Source organism: Aphelocoma coerulescens, chromosome 4A, assembly GCF_041296385.1.
Source record: "Aphelocoma coerulescens isolate FSJ_1873_10779 chromosome 4A, UR_Acoe_1.0, whole genome shotgun sequence".
NCBI lineage: Eukaryota > Metazoa > Chordata > Aves > Passeriformes > Corvidae > Aphelocoma > Aphelocoma coerulescens.
The window spans coordinates 13,747,563-13,772,341 of NC_091018.1; the positions used below are offsets into that span (position 1 = coordinate 13,747,563).

Consider the following 24,779-nt stretch of genomic DNA (forward strand, 5'->3'; position numbering starts at 1 on the left):
GCTTTATACACTTGACTCAAGCTGGCCAAAAGGTCATTCTTATAGTTCTTGAAATATTTTTTCTTACTATGTTTGGTTTTGATCCATATTGGATGGAGAATAAAACTTCCATCGATTTTCCATGAATGGTGTTCTCCCACCCTGTGGATGCATGCTGAAATTGGTGCTTCCTTGAGCTTCTTAAAGAAGCTGTCACTGAAAGTGTTTTGAAAATGTGTCCAATAGGTCTTACCCTCTTCCTATGGACTGTCATGTGGCCAGGGTCTCATGAACATATATTTCCTTAATCTTGGGGTTCAAAATTCTTCTACTGTTCAGGTAAGACTTGTCAAACCTGGGTTGTTTTGTACACTGAAATGCATAATTCAAGAATCATGAGAAGAAAAAACCTACTGTTTTGTCATAAAACTCATGCTGCACTGCTTTCTGGACTCTGAATTATGATAAAAGGATTATTTCTGGGATAGTGGCCTTTTGTTTTCAAATATTTGGTTCCATCTATGCTATGTCAAAGGAGAATGTAGCTGTCCCAATGACATGGAAGATCAGTCTATGGCATGAACTTCTCCTTGGTGTTTGTACCTGCACACATGCTTAGCCTTCACTATTGCTTATGGAGTTCTCTTTCTGGCCAAACAAAACCAAGGGTTTGGAGACAAACAGTAGAAATACTGCTTGGCATGGACAAATCTTGCACATTTTACTGGCTGTGCCCTGGTGTGAGCTGCAAGTGTGTGCAGGGGAGAAAGGGAAGGAAGGTGTTGGAGAATGAAGAGAAGAAGGGGATATTCTCCTCTAAAGAAGTAAGTGCACTGAGGTGGTCTGTACATGTAAGTTTAGTTTTTGGCACATTCTCCATTTACTATCGTGATGTGGTCAGTCTCACTAATAATCCTTCCTCTGGACCAGCTTCCTGAAGTCCTGTTTGAAGTGTCTCATTTAATCAGGTTTCAGAGGAATCTTTCTCTTCAGCCATTGCAAATTGTTTGTATCACAAAGACAGTCTCAGTCCTGCTGCTGTAGCTGGTACTGGGCACATGAAAAAAGAGAGGGGCACTTCAGTTGGTGCAGTTAGTGCCTGTGTGCTACAGCAGAGAGCCTCGAATCTTTAATCCAATATCAACCACTTTGCCTGGTCAGCAGCTGGAGAGTTTCTTGCATTTTAATTTTCCAGGTCGCAACCCCAGTAAGCTTGGGAAGGGTATTCTCTAAGTCAAGACACACATTCTCTATCATGCTTTTTCTAATTGTAAGGCTTCAGTCTTGCATGCTGGTGCAGAAGTGCACAGACAACCCTTGTCTCTGGTCTTCTAGTGCTGGGAGGGCACTGCCCTGAGCCAGCCTGGTAGTAAACTCTAACTGTCATGGGATATTCTCCAGGCAATGAAGCCTGCATTTGTGGAAAGGGAACCACATAAAGACCTTTTTCTTCTCCAGGCCCTGTGGGCTGATGTCATCCTGATGCCTATGGTACCTTTGCATTGCAGCATACTGGGAACCCACATTCTCTAGCCATCACAAGCCATCGTGCAGAGCCATGTGTTTGCCATCCACAGCACCTTTGTTCATACTCACCCATGATACCAGTGGAGCTGTGAAATCAGAGTTCATACTGGTCTAGTATGAGGTTAATTCTCAGATTCACAACATTTTCTGTGGGAAAAGTGGATTTTCAAGGGAGAGCTGAATGAGCAGGAAGAGGCACATGGACATAAGGATCCACTTTCATTTGTGGAAGGGGAAGGAACCACTAAAATTGAAAGCAGCCTCAGCTTCTCCTCTGCTTTGCAGGATTAACTTAGGCCCTCCCCTGTGATACCACAGCTGAGGGTCTAGGGTCCCTGAAGAGTGCAAACCTTTATGAGCGTGTCTGTGCTACAGGCCAGCCAGAGGTAAGTCAGCCTGGGCTTGGAGTCTGTCTGACTGGGTTATCATGGGATGATGAAATGAAAATAAGGTAGAGTCTTTCCTCTTCAGCTTTTCAGTTTCTGGATGTAAGTCTGTATCTCCATCCTGTTTTGTAGTGCCTTGCTGCTCCCTTCACAGGCTGGTTCCCTTCCTGCTCTCATGGAGCCCATCTCAGGGCTCATAGGGAAATCATGGACTTCTGTGACATCAGACCTTTCTGCTTTCACCAGAATACCCTGAAGGCAGCAGGAGATGAGGTATGGCAAAGTTCTCCTAGCAGCTGCTCGACACTGCTTCCTTTCCACAGCAAACGGCACTCTAGTGTCTTCAGTCCAGAATCATCCCCATGTGAAATCTTCTGGTGATGGAGTGCAACAAAGAGGTCTGAATCCCTGCCTAAGCCCTTTCTGCTCCTGAAGTACAACTGCATTCAGTGGAAAAGAGCCAGAGAGCAAGATTTTTTTTATTGCAAACTGTCTGCCTGACAAACAGGCATTAAAATGATTCAGTAGTGGTCCCAGGGTAAAAGCTGTTAATTCCATTTCATTTTCTAACAGCTTTATTGGCTTGAATCAGTTCATTTTCATACCTTCCCTTTAGATATTACCTTCATATGTTTTTGATCTGGGATGTTGAGATGCTCTGGACAGTCACAGGTTAAACACTGGCCCCCATATTCAGTATTTCTAAAACCCTAGAATGTCAGGTACCACCAATGGTTTACCCCTTTTAAGTCTGTACATCAAGGTGGGAGCTCAGCAGGTCTCCTGCTGACAGAGCTGAGATCAGATGTCAGGAGCTGAGGGCTGTGCAGGCAGGGCTGCTTCACACTTACTCCACCTCAGTGCTTCAGTAATTAGTCTTAATGATTACATCGAGGTGAATGTAAATTAAAACCCCATATCCAGACACTGCTAAGCCTGAACTGCCACAGTGTGGCAGCCTGTAAAATGATGACATTTCACCTCTTGAGCCTCTCTATTTTGATGTCTCCTGGCAGGCACAAGAATTGGTATCATTCCTGCACCCAAGTAGTTGGGAAGAAAATGGAGAATGACTTGTGTAAAAATCTAGTATGTTAGCAAATGCTTTTCATACTAAACCAAAGATAAACAGCTGGAGAATGGTTTTTATATGTCTCACCCACTTCTAGACATTTTGCAAGCTGAAAACAGAGGCATGGTGATGTGTGGCTCTTCCAATGAAGAATCACTGTTGAATGACAACTATTTTTGGAGAAGATAAATTTGCTGCACTTGCCCATCTTGCCATGGTGGTTTTACTGTCAGATTGTTCCTTTAAAGTGTACTGCACATAGTCATGCATAGCTGTTCCTAGAGGGGAAGGGACCTCTCACCTCTGCTGAGATTCTCTAGTGCAGGGGGTTGGGCATGGTCATGTATCAGTAAATCTTGTGCTGTGCTGGGCTGTGATGGCTTGGCCACACTGCCCTGGGTGAAGAATCTTATTCTCTGGTGCCAGGAAGGACTGGAAACCATTCTGTGCTGTTTGGATAGATAGGGTGAATCTTGACTTTCTCAGTCCTGAGAGCAGGTTGAATTCAACATCTTGAGCAGATAAAATTCAGCAGGCAGGTGGGCCATCTTTGTTTGTGTTCAGTCAAATGGGATGTTCCCCATGAAGGAGCATGGTTGATGTTTAAGTGCAAATCACAATTGGACTTTACAGTGATTGTCCTGAAAAATTCTGGATCCCACTGGTGTTTCTGCAGGAAGCTGTAGGGTGTTCTGTTTACAAGCTGTGTTAAGGTAGGGCTTGATACATTCAAGCTGTTAGTCTTGTTACTCCTGTTGGAAGGTGATTTAAATTACAATTTACAAAAAAAAAAAGAGGCCTGAGAGTGACACTGGAGTTCCATGGGAGACAATACTGGGAGGTTACTGTACAGCTGCCACTGACCTGCTGCCCAGCCTGAGCTGCTCTTTGCCTCAGTTTCCCATCTGCCAAAACTGGAGGAGCAATGCTGCTGGGCTGTAGAGCTTCCCATGGGGAAGTATCACTAAAGACAGCTCTGGTAGGATTGCAGAGCACAGGTATGAGCAGTATCAGCTCAGATTGTTTCCCTCTTGCAAAGTCCTCTTCCAGGTTGGGGATCTCCTTGCAGACATTCCTGTCCTTTCTGAGAGAGGCAGGATTTGTGAACCTGATGCCTACTACTAATCTGAGAGTATTTCTGTTATATGTAATCAACTGTATCTTTGTCTTAACTTTGAATTTTCTATCACACACCTTCCCAGAGTAGGAGAGCACTACGATCAGTTCTACTAGCTCCTGGAGGTGGATTATATCCCATTTGATTGTTTACAACAGTTGTGAAGATTCAACACCATTTTAATGAGGTATAGCAGTAGTATATTAAGAAATGTATCTATTAAATGCAGTCTTTAGTAGTTGATTGGTATTTAATTGACATGTGTTAATAGTCCTATTACATCTCAGTTAAGTCCGCAGTTGAAGCACTAATTTTGAATAGGGAAATCGTGGTTTGAGGTAAAAAATAGGTACTAAAAGTACAGCATCTTTTAATATAAAAACTTTATTACTAAATAAAGTGTTAAGTATATTAATGAAGTCTTATACTGACTTTAGCAAGTGTTTACACTTAGTAGATATTTTTAGAACAAATTAAAATTACACAAAAGACACATTCTGTCAATTATTGCTGGAAGATTCATAAGGACTTATCTAAGGAGGTAATTTCTGTCTCCTCTTAGGAAAGATTCAGACTTCATCATTTTACAGGAAAGTTTTTTAAAAAGTGTGTTGTTTGACATGAAGGTGGGCATTCTTCTCCAGGAACTTGGTCCTGGGGATCAGTGGTTTGGCAACTGAGCTTCTCCAAGCTGTGGTGTTACTACCATCCACGAAGGTTTCAGACTGCAGCACCTCAATCCACTGTTACTGCAGCCACAGGGAGGTACCTCGCAGGTCTCTTGAGTACAGGGTGAATGAAACCCGTGTTTCACAAGGGCAGGGTGAAGGACAAAGAGTTTCCTGGGGTGAGAAGACAGTACATGGGTAGATCCCAGGGGAAGACATGGTGTTTGGTGCCTTGCATGATCCCACAGATTCAGTCTTCAGATTTCAGGGGACATTTCTGTCCTGTCTTGCACCTGAGCTGAGAGGGACCCTCAGGAGAGCAACCATGCATGAATTCTCTTTGAATGAGCTGTGAGTCTCTTTATGAGTCTGTGCCCTGCCCTGAGCAAGATTTGTAGGACAGGAGTGGGAAGTATTCTAACCATTCACAGAAGCTACCTGCAAATGGGGTAAACCAAGGCACAGAGTCTTTCGGTGCCTTACCCTCCAAGAGGCAGCACGTGAGAGCAGCAGCATGGTGGGAAGGCCTCTGTGTGCCAGCCTCACTGTGTCACTTTTCCCAGGCTGTATTACTGCCCCATGCCCACGTAAGCCCTGGGTACTTTCACTACTGAGCAACTTGAATCATTCCCAGGCAGCACATGTGGGTCCTCCTTGCTCTGTCCTTGCCTGGATCTCAGCGTATCCCAGATCCCACAGCTGAGCAGTTGGGACCCCTCATTGCTGGCAGGCACTCTGCCTGTTCCCATCGCTACATGTCGGTAGGTGGTTCCTATCTAATGAAGCTCCTTTCCAAGGGAGGCTGTTGACGCGCTCCAGCATCGCCAGATGGTCCCCTTACCTCTTCTCTCACGCTCCCTCGGAAACATTAATGATCCCTAAACCTCTCTGATGGAGGGGCTCCTTTTTGTGACAACCTCATTACGTGGTTATCAGAAGCTGCCACTATCCAGGTTGTCAGGACAACCAGCCTGATTCAGAGCTGCTGGGAAAGGTCTGAACCTCAGGCAAATAACCATCCTCAGCTCCCAGCAGATGCTCACCCGCAGCCAATCGCTGGGCGCTGGGAAGCCATGACATCATGGGCCAAGCAGGGCCCCAAATTTAATTGTTAGCTTGCAGTGTCCCATTGTGTCCCCTCCCACCAGTGCTTCCCACATCAGCTCCTGGCACAGTTAATCAAGTGCTGCTGTGGTGCCATTTCAGACCCCCCGGGAGCTGCCTGGGCTCGGCAGGGATGGTGGAGGGGCTCCCACAGTCCCCTATGTAATGCAGCCTCGGGGAGGCGTGGGACTGTGGGGCTGAGTGCTGGTGCCTCAGCAGCTTGGCATGGGGGAAAACTGCAGGGGACTGTAATACCCACAGTTCTTATGGGACAGAATAAGTTGCTTCTTATTGGGGTTTTGTTGATGGGGATTAATTGATGATCAGAGTTAATTTTATCTGTAAGATGAGCTCTCTGGCAGCTACCACTGAATGTGGGAGATTATTGGGATCCTTAATGGGATACCCTCTTCCCATGAAGACCTACTGACACCCCATCAGCAGTCATGCTGTATTGCTCAGATTGTGTCATGTTTGCCAGCAAGGTGTGATAAATATGGCAGAACGAGTTCTGGTGTGGATGAAGGCTGTGTCCACCTTCCTGCCCTGCTGAAGCAGAGGGTACTCTGTGCTCTTGTGCTTTCACTAGGGCATATCTGAGCCACCTCTGGAACCATGTATCCCATTAAGGTTACATCCTACATAGCACTGATCAAGGCATCCTGCAGATGTGTATCTGCAGAGCTTTCCTGAGTTCCTGCCCTGCTTGGACACATTCCCTGTGAAAGCAGGATCAGGCAGATTTTTGAAAGGATTCCTCTTTTTACTCAAGAATTTAAACTCACTGGCCATCCCAGCAAAGCGTACATTTTATTTCTGAAAATGTTGGTGCTTGGTGTCCTTTGCTGAGACATTCAGCCTTGCACACCCCTCTGACACAGGGGAGGGTGCTGGTAAGGCAGTGCAAGTCTGCAGCTCTGCAGTGAGTTTGGGAGGTTCTATCTGATTAAATTTAAGAGGTGAGGTTACTGGGCATCAGGCTTTCGAAGTCCTCAGGCACGTTTTGGAGGCCGCAAGAAGGCTATTTTGCTCAGAGTTAAAATTTCTTTCTCTTGCTTTGCTAGGTGTTGGCTACCTGGCCCTGAATTTCTGTGGGGTTGCATCTTCAGGAAGGAGTTGCCCCTGAGTGACTCCTGGCTGGGAATGCCCCAAGGAGAGGCTGGGAAGCTTGTGGACAGCCCATCACAGAGACACTCTGGCACAGATGGTTGTGATACAGCCAGTCCTGCCTATTTTAGTACACAAGAAAGGAGCTGTTGGGGTTGGTGATGCACCTGGTCCAGCCAAGTACTTCCTCCTGCTTCTCAGACACCTAAAAGCATTGGGCATCGGGGCTCAAATTAGGGCAGCTTCTGAAGTTATTTTTGCAGGATGAGATCCTTGCTCAGAGACCAGATGGCTCCTGAAAAAACAGGGTTTGGGCAGGTCCTGCGGGTTGTGGAGGCTGAACCTCATGGGTGGTGGGCGTGTGGACTCTCAAAGCATTTCCAACTCGCTGGGACATCCACATGACAGTCACACGGAATTGACGTCTAGCAGGGACTGCCCGCTTTCCTATGCCCGATGGGGACAAAGCCATCACCATGTCCATGTCTGGGCCAGGTCAGGCCCAGCCACACTCTGCAGGTCTGGCCCAGCCCAGCCTGTCCCAGGTGGACCCGTGGAGCAAGTCCAGCTTGCACTGACGCGCCCAGCACAGTGGGACTGTTGTAGATGCCTTGACCACGCAGTCACTTGTTTTCTCCCTCTCCCAGCAATGTGCTTGAGCAATGTGCCCATTGTCAGCACATGGAGTTGCTCACAGTTTGCAGCAGAGCCCTCCAGCTCCAACAGGGTCAGCTTCATTACAGCTGGGATGAGGAGCAAGGGAGCTCTGTAGTTTGGGCAATTTCCCCTTTGTGGCCTTTGCTTTTGCTTCCTCTCTTTGTCTCCTTTGCCAGGAAGGCATGGGACAGGCATGCAAAATCAGCTTCCTATCAGGTATGGGACAGTTGGCTTCCATCCAGCAGCTTAAAGATAGCTGGAGAACCCAGAGAGGCTGAAATGCACAGGTTCAAGGGCTTTGTGGTCTCCAAAGGCCAACCTGAAATGCACAGTTGTTTAAAAAACCCTCTGTAATTTTCAGGCAAAACTCCACTGTGCACAGTCAATGCTTGCAAAGTTTCTTTGGCTCCTAGGAGACTTGTAGCTTTGGACAGAGCTGAGAGTAAGGGATCTGATCTGCTTTTTCACTGCGTGCAGTCACGGAGTCAAGTTTCTGTTCTTTCACAGGGGAAAGGAAACTGAAACTTTCCCTTCATCTGCTCTTGCCCAGCCTTTGGCAAAGTCAGACGGGAGCTGAACTGGGCTTGGTGCTTCAGAGAGCCTGCGGTTTTCTTATGGTGCTCATAAGAGCAGTTTTGCTAAAAGTTTATGCTAAAACTAGATTTTAGTTGGACTTTTTAAAAGGAATGAAAGTGATTCACTCACAGATTCAGTCCTAACATCTGTAATTGCCTAATTTCATGTTCTATCTGCAGCTTTTCCTTGAGCTGCCTCCCTCTTTTGGAAGCCTGTAAGCGGGACATGTACTTCCCATGGCTTGTGGTGCCCCAGGGTGTGGGGCTGGTTGATGACCCACCAGTCTTTCCGAAGCCATCAGGAATGACTTTTACTCTGAAGGTGGCTGGGTACTGCTGGTGCCCCACCTGCTCAGTCCTTTCCAGCTCAGGGCTGTTTTAAACAGCAGTTTGCAGCAGCCAGTGTGGTTTGCAGGGCTGGGTGAGCCTGTGCAGACCCTGACAGCTCCTTCAGCTGCATTCCCTTCCTCACTGTAGTCAAGGGACATTCCTCCAAAAGTTTTTCATGGACTTTGAAGGGGGAAGAGCCAAAGGTGAAAGCCTGCACTCTCTGCTAACTAACCCGCCTTGGCTCAACAAGAGTGTCCTCTGCAGGAGTCACCCCATTGCTTGTCCCAGTGCTCCTGGATGCACGCAGTGCTGTCACTGGGGTGGACACTACATGCAGCAGAAAGTGGAAGGCCTCCTCTTCCATTGTTGAGGGACAGCAGATTTGCACAATTCCTGCTGCCCTTAGAGGATCCTGAAAGTCATCTATCCACAGGAGTAATTCTCTGTGGGGGTGGAAAGAACACTGACGACTTGCTCTATGGCTTGACTGTAATCACTGCAGAGCCAGCCAGCTAAGTGACAGATTTGACTCATACTGGGGAAGAAAACCCTTGTGAGACTTCAGCTTACAGCAGGAAGGGACAGTAGTGATTCAGTAGGAGCTGCTTGTCACATCAGTGTGGACTGGGTGACTCAGAGAGCTCTTCCTTCTGGAGAACCTGTCCTTTGAATGAGCTGTAAGGCAGCAGTGTGATGCCTTGTGGTCAGACAAGATCACATGCCGTGTGGTGGGGCTGGGAGGGTTTGTTATCTCCTCTTGGATACATGTGGCCTGCCTTACCTTTGCTAATAGCAGCCACCAGAAGGTAAGTCCTCATTGCTTGCCCTTGGCTGCTCCATAATGTGTCATTAAACATACCCAGTGCATCTCCATTAGGAGAGATGCAACAACTCAAACAAAAACAAATGGCCAAAGGTATGCTCACTTTGGTATGTAACAGCACAGCCCTTTCCATTGGTGGCACCTGGAGCTGGTAGAGCTTCCTGCCAGCCCTGGGACCGGGCACAGCCCCAAGCTCAGAGCATGGCTGGTGCTCCCAGCCCCAGCACTGCTCCGTGCCCAGAGATTGTAAAATTGGTCATGTTTATCTGCACATTTTTTTCCTCTGGAAATATTGTAAATGTGAGATCATGCTCATCAAAGCTGGGTCTGTTTCTACTTTTGATACCTTTCATGGAGGAGCTGAACCCGTGGATTCGAAAGGAGCAGAAGGACCACACGTTGCCTAGGGAAGCACAATTGGAAAAGAATGAAGGAGAAGGGAAAACACAGACCGCGAATAAGACTTTTCTTCTGGTGCGTTGGAGGATGTTTGCAAGGAAGTGCCCTCTTTGTCGCAGGAGTGGCCGGAGCTGGTCGCTCCAGTCTCAGTCCTGCTGGGTTTCTCCCACGTTTGGATGCGGACAGGAGAAGCCCACAGGCTGTCACACGCAGACGTCATCCGGGGGAGCCCCGAATTTCACGGTGCATTTCCTATTCCCAGCGGACGAAGACCAGGGAGCGTGATGATGCCTTTCAGGACCCATTTCAGCCCCGGCCGGCGCCGGTCTCGCCTCCCAGGTGCCCGCACACCTCCGAGGGGGCACGCGGCAAGGGGCCTGGAGGGCGAGCACCCCCCCGCGCCGCGCTTTCCCTGCGCGCTGCCTTGAAACACAAGATTTGCCCCCAGCCCCAGCCCCAGCCCCGGCCCGTGTGTCGTCACCGGCCGCCCGCCGCGCCCATTGGCTGCGCCAGCGCGGCTGCGGCGGCCCCGCGACGCGCGGGGCGGGCGGGCGCGCGGCGATTGGCGGCGCGGGGGGACGGGCCGCGCCCGGGGGGCGCTCGGCGGCGGCGGCGGGGGACGGGCGGGGCGGCGATGAGCGACCGCGGCTCCAGGTAACCCCGGCCGGGCAGCAATGACCGACCGCGGCTCCAGGTAACCCCGGCCGGGCAGCAATGACCGACCGCAGTTCCAGGTAACCCCGGCCGGGGCGGTTCCAGATAACCCCGGCCGGGCCCTGCGGCCGCCGGCGAAGCGCGGTGCCCGTGGCCGCGTTTGCGGCGCCCCGTCTCCTCCCGACGATGGGAGGATGATGCCGCGGGCAGGGCCGGGGTGCGCCGGTGCCGGGGTTGTCTCTGCGTCTCCGGGGTGCCGCTGCCGTCAGTGACACCTGTGTTGCCGGGCAGTCGGCGGTGACCGGAGCCCGGCGTCCTGCGGGAAGGATTCCCCGAGCCGCAGAGCCGCGGCTGAAGTTGTGTCAGCGCCGGCACCGGCCATGGACGCGGCCGCGGTGCGTGTTCCCCATCTCCCAACAATGCCGCCTCTGGGCTGCGCTTCTGCAGAGGAGTGAGAAATTCTGGGCTATAAATAACTCCGCCTTTCCTTTTTTTTTTTTTTTTTTTTTTTTTTTTTTTTTTTTTTTTAATACTCGTTATTGGCAACGCGCATCCGATTGACCCATTCAGCAGCACCTGCCAAGTTTTTCCCAAAATCCGTTCGTGGAAGGGTGGTCTCTCCTTGTGCATGCATGGTGGTGTCTGATGCCACACTGGAGCTGGTCCCTGTGCTGGGTTGTCCCTTTGTCCCAGACTTGTACACCAGCCAGCCGAGGAAGTGCTCCAGCATGATGTCTGGCCGCTGCAGGCTTCCCTCCTCCGGCGGGGGGATGCACTCGGCACGAGTGGCCCCTTTTTCTGGTCATTGAGGCAGTTTTCAGATCCAGTTTTCACTGATGCCAGAACACGAGCCTTGTTTTAAATACAGCGAGGTATTTAATGTGGAAGGCTGAGGGAATTCAGGCAGGAGAAGCCATAGCTTCAAAGCGAGCAACATCTGAGAGATGGTGGGCCCGGGCTGGGAAGAGCGGGGTTGTTTGGGGGCCTGCAGCCCCGAGGGGTGTTGAGGGGCTGGATTTTGCCTTTCCCCGCGCCGTTCCGTTTGCGGGGTGGGCACAGCGTGTGTCAGGAGTGAACAGCCTGGGTGTCTGTGCAGAGAGTTTGGCAAACCCCCTTAAAGGCTCGTGCCCCTGATGCCCCACCTGCCCGGATCCGACCCTGCGCTGGGCTGCTTGAGGGGGGACGCTGCTTTCTCTTGTCTTTCTGGGCACGGTCGGGGATGCTTGCACAGGGAACCTGGAGGCCGGAGATCAGCATGGGCTTTGCTGAGCGATTCTCCGTGTGACATGGACCGCCTCAGAGCGAGGAGGAGGGGGAGGAGGACGGGCTGTCGGGAGGGCCGGAGCCAGGCTGCTGCCTGCCTGCCCGAGGGAGAGAGAGGGAAGAGGACGCTGCGGCCGGAGGGGTGGTGAGACCGACTTCCCCGGCTCCTCTCGAGTGAATCCACCTTCTCTGTGGCTGTCAGGCGGGGAGGAGGGGGCTCGGGCACAGCTCCGGAGCCGCCTGGGAGGAGGACGCTGTGCCGAAGGAAGTGGAAGTGTGGCACATGGCTGCGGAGGAGCCTCGGGCTTCCAGTCACAGGTTACCCAACGATGTGAGCAGAATACGGAGTAGATTAGGGGTCGGGGGTAATGGGTTGTAGGTCTGGGACATGGACTGGCGGGTTGTTCGAGGCCAGGGAGCAAAGGTTGCCATGGCAGGTTATGTGCATGGAGGGGAGGGATTGACTTGAGCTGGGTTTTCTGCCGTGAGCACACGCTGGTTACAGAGGGTGATATTTGTGGCTGCATGGAACTGCATGGGTTGGAGCTACATTCCTTGAGCATGGAACTGGGCAGAGGAGCTGGTGGCAGGCATGCTGCAGGGGGCTGGGGGCTGGCTGGCTTCATAGATGGGGGGCTCCAGGCAGCTGCCCCTGGGCTGCAGAGGAGGTTGTATTCTGAACCAAGATCTGCATGGATGGCATTTCTTAACTGAGTGACTCTGGATAACTAAAAGTAAGTCTCAGTAGCTCCTGTGAGCTTGAGCTCTTGTTACAGTATTAAGTTTCAGGCCTCATGGGCCACTGCTTGCAGCAGCAACAGTTTTGGAGGCAGCTGTGGCAGCAGTGCTGCAGGAGGCAATATCCAGGGTGAGCTGCTTTGGTTGTCACAGGCCCTGGGCTTGGGCCTCATTCACCTCAGGGCTTTAGCACAAGCATGCTGGCTTTTTGTAGGGACTAATGGGGTCTTTGTGCCCTCTAAACTGACAAACCCAGCGAGACTCTGTAGGACGATTCTCTGGAAGTTGGTGAGCATTTTGCTGCTCACTACAGGGAGGAGAACTTTACATTTCCAGGTAGACTATTGACTGGGCAATTTCTCTGTAAAGATCTGACCAAAACTCAGAAAATGTGTGGAAGTTGGAGTCCAGATTGTCCTGTGTGTCTTGAGCCAACTCACAAGGTCTGGAAAAACAAAATTGGGCACAAGAGGTTGTCTTCCTCCAACCCTCCGTATTTCTTTGCAGGTTTTGTACATACAGTTACAGGGATAGGTGAGACACATTAATCTCTGCAACATATTGTTGGTCATAACAAACCCAGCTCTTGTGTTAGCCATTTTCTGGCCTGGCAGCATTTGCTCCTAGAGGAGAGCTGGTTTGTGGGGATAGTCCCACTTTCACTTCCTGTTCCCTTTGCCTGAAGCTTTCTTCTCTTTTTCTTTTAATACTTTAATTGTGACTATGGGTCCAAGTGTCCTTGGAGCTGACAGTGTTCTGGGATCAAAACCAGCTGGGATTCTCAAGGTCTTTCAGATCTGCCTACAACTCCTCCTTCATTTTAGCCATATCTGCACAGAACTGGTCGCAGGGGGGATGTTTCCAGATTTGGCTTCCGCTGCCGCTCTGGTTGGACTCCCTGTGACTTTGGGACATTAACAGTGCTGTCACTTTGTGCCTCTCTGGCTTGAGTACTGATTTCTGTTCCTTGCTGTGCTACACAGTGGGCAGGCAGGAGCCCACTGTGATCTTCCTCTTTCATTACCATCCTTTGCTCATGCCAAAGGTCCTTGAAGCTTTTCTCCCAGGAACTTAGTGGGGAGGGCAGCAGTAGAGAGAGGAACATGAATTAACTTTCACCTGCAGAAATAAACCTTTTCACTCATCAGTGCTATTTTGTGTTTAGCTAGCGTTGTCTCCCTGCAGCTCTATTTTGCCTTTTACCTTTCAGACACAAATAGTTGAGCTTGCGTATCTTCTTTTATGTTGGCTTTGATTTTCATGTTACTTGAGGAATGGCTGAGTGGTAATTGGTAGGTTTCATTGGGCCTGGGTCAGCACAGGTAGAGACACTGATGTGAATGTCTTATCTCAGACCTGCTGTCGCTGGTTGTCTCCTGCTCCTAGCAGTAATTTTATAGTGGAAAAATATGACAAAAAATATCTGTGTTTTGCTAGTGAATAGTCTCAGTGCTTGGAGTTCTGGAGATTTTTTCCAGGTGAACATCAGCAGCTGTGGCTTGCATGCAGTGAAAGGCAAGTGTATCACTGTGCTTTGTTGGACATAGCCAAAGGACTTTTCATTTTGCATGATCAATTGCACTGCTCCAACTTAGCTCTGACAGTGCATTGCTCATGAGTTGGCTTCCTGGGTTTTCTGAGACAGGGAATTGGGCTGCAAGGTGGCACTCACTGCTTCAGGCATTGTGGGATGTGGCAGGTGGGTGCACCTTGCTCTGGGCAAGCACCGTGGCATCTGCCTTGTCAGTCCCACTGACAGGCATCCAGGAACCTGGGATGCAGTCTCCTGTCCCCACCTTCTGGAGCTCTTGACCCCACGAAGACTTGGGCAGGGGACAGTCAGGCCTACAAGTGCTCCAGGTCATTGGCTCCTGGACTGGGAGGATCTTTGTGTCAGCATGTGGCACCAGCCCTACCTGCAAGTCTGGTTCTTAGAGCACTGGGCTAGGTGCCCCTCCAGATACCCTGATGTCCAGTCTTGTATCATCCATCCCCTCCAGAGGCAGACTCACTTAAACAGCAGCATGTCCTGCTCAGCTGGGGAACCTCTGCCATGAACGTTGCTTTGTTTTGCTCTAAAGACTTATCGTTATGACTGTGTGCATTAAGTATTCAAGGGTAAAATAGTGTTGTTATATATTCAGTGTGCTCATTTCCCAGCATTAGTTTTATTGTCAGTTGCTTATCTCGTAGTGTACTGACAGATGTGACTGAGTCTTGAGTGATGCAGAGCAAAGCACATCTCTGCCCTGGAGTCTTTGCTGCCAGTTCCACAGTTGGAATAGTTTTCAGTGCCTCCTCATGCTGGGTTTGGGGCTCGGTGTGGTACAGGTGCTCTGGTACAGCACTGTAAGGCTCATAAAGATGGGGAACAGCAAAGTGAAGGTTGGATACACATCCTTTGCTCTTCTCTGGTCATGTGTACTGTTTTGTTGCCATCAGAAGCAAATTAAGGCAATTTGGATCCAAAACATGTGCAAGGAATCTTTGGGTAATTTCATGTTTCTTTATTGTCCTGATGGCAAAAGTGTGCTTTCTCAGGGAATGGAAACAAGGATTTGGATGTGACCCCTTGACTTCTGAAGGTGACACCTGGCACATGGACCAGTGAGCTCTGTGCTGTGGTCCAGCTTGCTGCTCACATATGTGCTTGGCTTTGCCACAACTCAAGGTACTGCAGTATCATTTTTGTCCAGCTGTAGATCCCCATAAGCCTGAAACAAACTGCCACTTTGACATTGCAGTATGGTACAGACTCCAGAGCCAGGCCATTCTCATTTCCTTTCTAATCCTCAAGTGTTGAAAATGCTCTGGCACCTTAGCAGGCTCAGTGTTGCTCTGCAGGGTGTATGCACAGTTGGGTGCATGAGACAAGGGGACTACCAAAACATTTTCTTGCCATGTCACCTGAGTGGGCTCATTTCTCCAGACAGTGTTGTTGAAGGGGCAGCAGCTGTGCCCCCCCACCAATCTCTGTCCATTTGCTGGCATCAAAAAATTAGTTTCCTTTATTTAGAAAGGGCACTGGAAAGTACTTCTCTGTGTCTCTTGAGGGGACTGAAAGGCCTAATGTTTTCCATTTTCTGTCTCCTCCTTCTCTATTCGCTATTGTGAAGGAGAAGATCCTCCAGATCAGAAATTTTCTAGGCACTTCCCTGCAGAGAGTCTGGATTCAACCTGCAGTGCCCAGATGCCAGCTCATATTTATCAGGTGCATCCAGCCATTCCCCAGATGAACCACAGGGCTGCTGGTACATTGTAAATCTGAGAGGGAAAAACGGAAGGAACACAATTAAAATCCTGGGCATTTGCTAAAACTGTTTTTAATGTCTCCTGCCCTCACAGACAGAAGATTGTGGACTTGGATTTGGGATGCTCTTGATGTGTCACCAGAAAAGCTGTCAGATGTGTGCATGCAGAAATGGAGGCTTGGGAAATGCTTTTAATTGTGATTCTGCTCTGCACAACACAGATTGTCATGCTTTGAGCTCAGGTTTGTTTGTATCAGGGACAGACATTGATACCACAGCTCCTATTGGCGCATGAATATTTCAACAACTGAAACGATGCCTGCTCCAGAAAAGAGATGCTTACCTCCGCGTTTGATCTTTTTAGCAAGCCTAGCCAGATCAGGTTGGCATCCTGGTTATTTATTTCCTACAGATGTGGTCTACATTAGCTGTGCTGTGCTATGAATCTCCTCTCTTCGTTCCAGAGAATTCAAGCTGGGAAGAAGTGAGATTTCTAGCAAGAAAAAAGACTAAAGCAGTCAGAATTTGCTCCCTGGTTTGTTTCTTTTTGAGGAAGGCACCTTGCACTTTGTAGGATGCATGACCAGAAAGAGGTGGGGTAATATTTGGAAGTATCTAGAGTGGTAGTCTGTGGGGACAGTCTTCTCCCTTCATTTCTGTCCCACATCCTGTACCACACCTTCTCTCCATGCTCTTGTTCTCTCTCCACTTCTTCTTGCGTTGGGGAAATGCAGAATCCTCCTTTTTAGTGGCATTAATGAATAATGTTTAGTGCTTCAGAAGGACTAAGCCGAGACTGGAGCCTTTTCTGCAGTATATTGACAGTTCACACACAGAGATTGTGTCCTGGACCCTTCTTAAAAGCTATAGTGATACTGAAATGCTGGAACTTCTGCTACTTTTGTGTGTTTCTGAAGTAAATAGTCCACAAAGCATCTAATTAGGGGGCCTTATATGCCCCAACTCATAATGCAAACAGAACTTTTGAGCAACCTTTTCTTCAGGGCATGCTCTGTCTTCTCCCGTGGTCTGTGGAGCACTCTGGACACTTGGGGTAAATGCCAGTCTCTTTCATGTAGTAAGGAGAAGCAGTAAGAATCTGGTTACAAGGTAGTTTTCCAGTTCTAAGTCCTTGGTTTGGTAAGCTCTCTTTCCTCTCACTTAGTGGACACAACAGCATGTGGATGAAGTTCCCAGGCCCACACGTGACACAAGAGGTCTGTTACCTTAATCTTGAGTACTTTTTGAGTTGCATTTCATGTTGTTTGCATTGCTGATCCCAGAAGAATGGCAGAGCCTGGCCTCATGGGTACACCTGAACACGTGTGACTCTCTGTTTGAGGACTGCATCTATTTCAGTGCTTATCCTGAGTGTAATTGCTTGCGTACTGGAACAGGAATTACACAGAGCTGTCTGTGTATGTACCCACAAGCAGTCTGGTAAACATAATCCCAAAATTAACCCATAACTGGACTGGCTTTTGGGCAAGGAGAGGAAAAACTGTGCTCTTGCATAATCCAACAGCCTCTAAAGCACAAGTTCTCATCAGACTGATGGCTTTTTTTGGTGGGGTCATTAGGCAGAAGATACCTTGCACTGGTCTGCCCTGCATCATTGATGAGGCATTGCATTGTGATCCGTGGAGCTGGCCGTGTCTGACTGCTGATCCCCCCTGCCATGGAAAGGGCAGCTCAGGCTCCCTCCTGTGCTGACTGGAATTTTGAATGTTGGTGCCAGAAGGCAGTGAGCAGTAGGTGCATGCTTCAAGCATTTTTCTGCACTCTGAGGATCTCAAAGCATATTTTCTGTGAAAGCTGTTTTAAAGATTTACAATAAATGGCTAAAAGTCAGGCCTGGAAAAAAAGCAGAGATGTGTTAAAGCAGGGTCTGACTGCTCCAGGGGGGCTGGTGCCAGGTTGACTCGTGTCAAACACACTGGAAACAAAAGGATGAAGTCAGATGCCCAAGGTCATTGGTAGGGTTCTGTCAGACCAGTGGAAGATAGCAGTTAGAAGCAAACATGATTGAAGTTTTGTGTCCTGAACTCACCATAGGGAATAGTGGTGTTGGTGTGGCTGGGGACCTTGAAAACCTAGGCTAGTAGGTGCCTAAATGGGTCCCTGGCAACTAATGAGAACAATTTCCATCCAGCAGTGCCAGGGAGAGAAGAGCCCTGGCACCCTGAGGCCACAAGGCTCATTTGAAACACACAAAGTGAAGGAGCGACATGTTGGATGGAGAATTGCTACTGGTGATATGTTAGGTGTTAAATGCATCCGACACAGGAAGCTTTTGAAAAGGTCTGGATTCAGGATGCGCTTGTGCTTAGCAGAAATGTAATGTTCTGTTCTGTGATTGCTGTGAGCAGAAATACAAGGCCCCCCAGCCCCTGCTCAGCTGTTGCAGGCTGGTGCCAAGCCAAGTGTTGTCAGGTGGCCATTGCACGCTACACAGGTGGCCACGGAACACCGTGAGATTTGGAGTGGAAGATGTAGGGATCCCTGGGGACTGGGGATTTAAAGGTGCTTTAGACCCCTTTGCATTGCATTTTGCTTCCAAGTGTTTGGGAGGGGTGTCCTTGTATGCGTATATATCATATGCAAATGGATTTTGAGTTGTGTGTTTTGTCTGAATTTAGAAAAGGAGTGATTTGCAGAAAGAATCCTCCAGGAAATGCTGTTTTTGCAAGCACAGGCCTCTTGACTGTGATTTGTGGGGGAGGAAGGAGTGGGAATGAGGGGGAGGTTCACTGAGATTTTCTTCTTTTCTTGTTGCATTTTGGGAAAACTCCAGCCAAGGCCCACATACAGTCGGATGAATCAGCCTCCCTTTTGCCATAAGTAATTGGCAGCTCTAGCTGCAATGCAGTTTTGATGTATGGCTAATACACTTTTCCTTAGTTAATTGAGAAGAAACACTGCAGTAGACGCATGAGGTTGAGTTGGCCTTTGTATGGAGTCTTTGAGCTAGTAGGGAGATACTGTAGGCTGCTCCTTGAGAGGTTGGAATTTGCTGCAAATGATATTCCATACTCTAGTCTGAAGGCTGTCATTGCTGTTCGTCTGCTATAGAAAATACATTTCCTGTCTCATACACATGTAGAGAGCACTGTAAGTTGGCACATGGCACTGTTACTCAGTGCAGGGTTTCCTTGGAAGAGTCTGATTTTATAACAACTTCAACAGAATATTCATGCACTTAGATGAGTGGCTGTTGCTGTGCTGACAAATAAAGCATTTTGGCCTTCTCATATTCCTGTAACAAAATGAAAATCACTTGTTTTCTAAAGTATCTGGTGCCAGTTCAGACTCAGAGCTTTCTGTGTCTGCTCTAGGATTTCCACTGGGCTCAGAAAACTTACCAGACAAGCTCAGCATTCACCACTGGAAGTATATGGAGTAACTGGAGGGCTTTCTTGTCCTGGAAACAGGACATGGAGCAGTTGCCCTTGGCGGACTAAGACTTGCCAAATGCCTTGTATTTCCTGTTGGAAGCCTATTTTTATATGGAAGGACTATGTTACTTTCACAACTGTAGTATCTGTTGGTAAATACTGGCTTTAATAACATACGCTTCACTTAAGCAGAATATCAACAGTGCCGTGAAATAAGTGTGCTGTACTGGGGCAGTAGCATCAGTGTCCTTTTACAGTGTTTTCAGTGGTAAATACCATACCTATTAGTTTCATAGCATTTGAAAATTCAATAGAAACAAGTCCCTTTGAGGAACCTGTAGTCACAAATGTGATTAACTCAGCCTTGGAGTTTTAGTCACGGCCAAAGCTTCATTAAATGTTGCCTGAAAAAAGAGAATAAGCCTGGCCTTGAGTTGTTTTTTTCATGGGATTGCTTCATATGCAGGCAGCATGTGGCCTTTCTCCCTCCAGTTGTTCTGAGGTAGAAAATATAGGTACAAATGCAAAGTCTTCACAAGGGGCTAATGGAACAGTTGGCTGTGTAGCATTTTGCAGCTGAAGTGAATCACAGAAATGGCTCTTTTTGCCATGCACCTTTGTAGGGTACAGAAAGGACTCTTGGATGTCTGAAGATACAAAAACAGAGAAAGCAGCATGGCATCTCCTTTCCTTGCATACTTAGCTGAGGAACACCCCTGCTTGTTTGATTCAGTGTGTTACATGTGTCTGGAGAGGGGCTGTATCCAGGCTAGTTGGGCTGTGCTCTTTCTCTCTCCAGTTCACTGGACAAGTGTTTTATGTTTTCTTCAGCCTAACTTTAAATGGGCATTATTCTACCCCATTTTGAAAAGGACTTGGTATTTTTACAACTCAGGCTGTCGTATAACTAACCTTTTTCTTTCCTGAACAAGGTCATTACATCATGATGCAGTAATCCTCTGTCTGTGGGATAAACCATCCTCTCTCTGTGTCTCTGTCTGCTGCTCTTATCTGTGCTTGCTCTTTCTTAAAGTGTGCATGGTGGGGAGGAGATATGAGGGGAGAGAAAAAGTTTTGATTCTGGCCTGTTAAACTATGTTTAGAGAGGATAATACATGGGTTGTGAGATGCAAAAGGGCTGTTGTCTCAGAGCTATTGCTTTGATACTTTATCCACAAAGAGAAGCTCCACAGTCTCAAGTCAGAAGAGCCTGGGGATGAAATTACACCTTTGCTCGGCTATGACAGGTTAAACTTTATGGAGATGCAGGTAGCAAATTATCCACAGACTGAATTGCAAAGGAGGGCTTCAAAATGGGCTTTAAAAACCTGCTGGGGAGATTAAGTGGATAAAAATAGTTAGTTCTTGTGTCCCTCTTTTTGTCTGTAGTGCTGAAAGCAATCTGCAAAGGAAGGAGGGACAATGTTGTTATCTTGGTCTTAGCCTAGAGGAACCTGAGGGATGGAGCAATGGCACTGTGGGTGTAATAGGGAAGAACAGGAGCCAGCAGCAGGGCCCAGCCATCTTGCTGCCTGTCCCATTCCCTGGCCATTAGACTAAACTGCCTCCCTGCTTGTTGCACTTTCTAATTTGTCTTGGATGTGTCTGTGTACTTTTTCCCGAGTCAGTTTACGCCACAATATGTCATTCATGGCTAGCCTGGGGTGTGCCCAGTGAGGTACGGTTCATAACTATTTTTGATTCACTTACAAAGGGATTAGGTGACGTGGTTGCCTGGACAGCAGGGGCTGTACTTGGTGACTCAGTGGGTCTCTCCCAGTCCTATGTAACCTGAGGTGATGCCATCTAAGCTGCAGCAAGATGCCCGTGATGTAATTTCAGACTGTCTGGCCTGAGTGCCAGTGAAGGCAGGGAGGCTGCACATGTGTAAGACAGACTGAAGCGGAAGACAGACAGGGTTTGATTCAAAATGAGACCAGGTAACTGAGTAAAGTAGAGCAGATGTATTAGTTGTTGATTCCATCTTTCACCTACTCTGAGGGGAAATAGCCCATACTTATTTTACTGAACAGCTCTGAGTCTGTTGGAGATTAAGACAAATAACCAAGTTGAGTCATCAGGTTGTAGTGTCTCAACAAACTGCTTAAAAAGATGTCAGGTCCTCTCTGTGGGTAGATGTTAAAGTGGCAGAACTATCAGAGAAACACATCTAAAATCACATGAAGACTTCACTGTTAGCATCATGCCAGGTTTGTGGCAGTGATAGAGCACGTCTTCCAGGCTGGAAGTGACAGACACCTGTAGCTGTCAGCAGGACAGGACTATGATGGGCACCTAGCAGGTCATGCTGGCATGGGCACAGTGCTGCACTCACATGCTTTTGCAGCTCTCAGAGCAGACACATGCATCGATTTGCTTGGAGTCCAGGCAGAGAACTCCGACTGAGCTGTGCCCATCTGTGGAGACTTAGCTGTGGCTGAGCAGTCCCTGCTCCAGTCAAAAGGGACACCAGTAATAACCACTATATCCTCAAGATATATATTTCTATGCTTTGTACTTGTCCTTAATTTATTAAATCCCCAAATCCAAGGGTCTTCTTATGGAGATTGCATGGCTGGCAGTATTTGCATCCATGTTTCATCTGTGCTGACTCTGTTGATGCAGGTAGGCTCTGTATAGTTCGGTCCAATGTCAGTGTTGTAATGGAGAAGGGGAAATTTCTAAATTAGATTAATTGATTATGCTCTTTTATCATTTTCTATTACTAGAAAAATTCTAGCAGATGAGTGCGTACTAATTTATTTGCATTATTGGTTTGTGTCTGTTGTATTCAGTGCAGGGCAGATAAGAATCTTTGGACTCAAATTCCAAGGGAATGACCATGTTTGAGAAAAACCATGGTCACAGCAGCACTGTCCATTGACTGACTTTCCAGCAGCCATTTATTATGATAGTTTTGACTTCTTTTTTCTGCCACGCTAAATTTCAGAGCAGCATTGATTTTTATTTTTTCATATAACTTGTGATTTGCTGAGTTATAGGTGGCAGCAGCTTTCCTCCATCCTTAAGGGGTCATTCTGCATGTGTGTGTGTTTAAAAGCTGCAGAATCACATCTTAAAAGGAAAGTCCTCTAAACATGCTTAGCTGAGTGTAATACCTTTCTTTTTGCACTTAGTTTTAAAGCCAAATATTATAGAAACAACTCTCAGTGCTTTGATGTGGGTTCCTAATTTTCTCATTGATGCTATTAATATTGCATGCCCAGTTGCTCCGTGGTGGGTGTCAGTGCTCTGTAACAGCAGCCATCTGTGAGAAAGGAGCTGCTTCCTGGCATGGAGTGAAATTTAGGCCAGCTGTGGATGCTGGAACCACATCTTAGAGACTGTTCCTCTGGGCGCTCCCTTCCGTGTGCTTTGCCTGAGACTCGGCAGTGAGCAGAATTTCTGGTACCCAGGATCCTGCAGCCTGTGGAGCTGCATTTCTGTGTTAATGTCTGAGCCTCACACTCTGAACGCAGAAGGTAGGGCCTGAATTACTGCCACATTTGGCTTGTGCTGGTGACATTCCAGAAAGCTGGTTCTCCTCAACTCAAGGGACTCAGCCATGCTCTTGTTCAGTTTGAGCAGTATTCCCCCTGCACCCATTCAGCACAAGTGGTGTATTATGGGTCTAGTAAAACAAGTGAAAATGCAGTTGCAGCTCTGGCCTGATACTTTAGAGGAAGCCAGTTTTTCTGTGTTGTTTTCCTGTGATGTTGGGAAAAACATTCTCTCTCTCTCCTTTGGCTTTAATTTCTAGGTATATAAACTGGCTAGAATTGTGAGAGTAGGGGAAAATAAACTCTAACCAGCATCCCAGGTAAGTCTTAGATATAGAGAATATGTGTCTTGCCCTGTGTTGAATTGTTTTGCAGTTAAACTTCTGGGATCTGAATGGATTTCCAAGCCTGTGTCAGAGCTCCCACAGAGGGTACCTGACAGATTACTGTCAGCAAAAAATAGTCTGTCAGTACTGTTGTCTTAGTGTGAGTTAACTACTTTGGGGCATCGTGACACACTAGATGACACTATCTAGATGACTCTAGCCTAGAGGACAGTCCTTATGAAAAGTAATGATCAGTGGCCAAATTCTGCCTGCAATTATGTGGTCTGACCTCAACTTTTAATTTAATTTACAGAATTGTGGTTTATAAAATAGCTGTGTTTAATAACACATCAATTCTTACCTTGATGTGACTTCATAGATGGCATTTGCAATCAGAACATGGTCTCAGGATTTCTGCTGTTTTCCAGCACACATTCTTCCTTTCTGTAGCTACCTTCAAAGTCCTTTCCCTCTCACAAGATTTCCTTTCTCAAAAGTTCTTGGGACAGGCATTTTGTAGATCACTGCAGGCATAAGCCAGTTACTCAGAAAAGGGCTTCAACCCCGGAGGTGCTCCGTTATAGACAGAGGAGAGATACATGGTTCTGCTCTCCATGCAGCCTTTAGAAGAATGGAAACTTGTTTCTTTGAGGGCAAACAAACCTTCTGCAAAGACTTGGGAAGTGATTCATCTCCATTTACACAGTCTGCAGTATCAGCTTGTCAGACTGGGATCATATGTTACACTTTATGATATAATGCCCCTGAATGTAAATTAGATCAAGACACTCTTAGAGTTTGCAGCAGCCAAAGTTATATTAGTGCTGATGATAATTGCTGAAAGAGTATAATGATTACCCAGCTAATCATGGCTGAGTTCCATCAGAAATGCTGAACACTCACCTTCTGATAAAGGGCCCAGCTTTCAACTGTTGTGAGACTTTGCTGAGCTGAGAATGGTGCAAGTCCAGACAACTGGCATAGATTCTGTCTTGGAGGCTTGTCAGATACTGGCCACATGGAAATGTTTTATGGGATCAGAAGACAGATTGGAACATTTAAAGGATTTATGCTTTTTTCCCCCTCAGACTTCTATGCTATAGAAATCAGTGGAACTAGTCAGAGGCAAAGGGGCAGAGCAACTTCACTCTTCAGCTCACAAGTCATCAGAGATTTGTATTATCTGATGTGAAACCTGTTTCAGACTTAAAGGAATGCAGTCCCAAATCCTTCAGCAGCTCCAAGTTTTTCCATTGCAAATACCAGAACCATGTTTAACCACTGCTGTGGTGATCTTGGAGACCAGAACCTGAATGGTCTGTGGAAGCACCAGGAGCTGTCTCAGTAGGATCACAGAATCGTAGAATGGCTTGGGTTGGATGGGACCTTAAAGATCATCTGGTTCCAACCCCTTGCCATGGGTGAGCACACCTTTCAGGAGAGCAGCTTGCTCAGAGTCCCAACCAACCTGTCCTTGAACGCTTCCAGGATTGGGACATCCACTTTTCTGGGCAACCTGTTAAAAATACGGAATGCTTCATGAATTTGGATGGGTTCTTGGTAGTGAAGATGTTAATCTTGGCCAGGCCCTGAAGGTAATGTGCAGGCATATGTGCTCAGTAAGTCTAAGTAGCTTCTGCTTGGAAGATGAGTAGAAGTATTTGCTTCCCACGTGGATGGTGAGGCTCATGCAACTGGAGCTGGATTCCCATGGGAGCTGAGCACTGCCTTCCCTATGCAGATGAAATGGGCAGTATTTTCTCTGTTGAATTACTGAATCCCATCATATTCTTTAGAAATTTATGGATAAAATGTTTAGCACAGGAATTTTGTCCCAGGGAAGTCCAGATATGGATTCAGATGGAGGCCTTGCATCAGGAGCAAATGAGCTGTACAGTGAGGTCTGGC

General features: G+C 47.7%; 1 protein-coding gene across 3 annotated transcripts in view; it reads left to right on the top strand.

The window, feature by feature from the left end:
* The first annotated feature begins 10,356 nt into the window (after positions 1 to 10,356).
* PAK3 (p21 (RAC1) activated kinase 3) overlaps positions 10,357 to 24,779 on the top strand; it is a 65,152-nt gene continuing 50,729 nt past the window's right edge. The window contains exon 1 of one of the 3 annotated variants that reach the window (XM_069015404.1): positions 10,357 to 10,398. The gene's annotated coding sequence lies outside the window, so the exon portion shown is untranslated. The other 2 variants (XM_069015405.1, XM_069015403.1) reach the window with 2 other exon arrangements.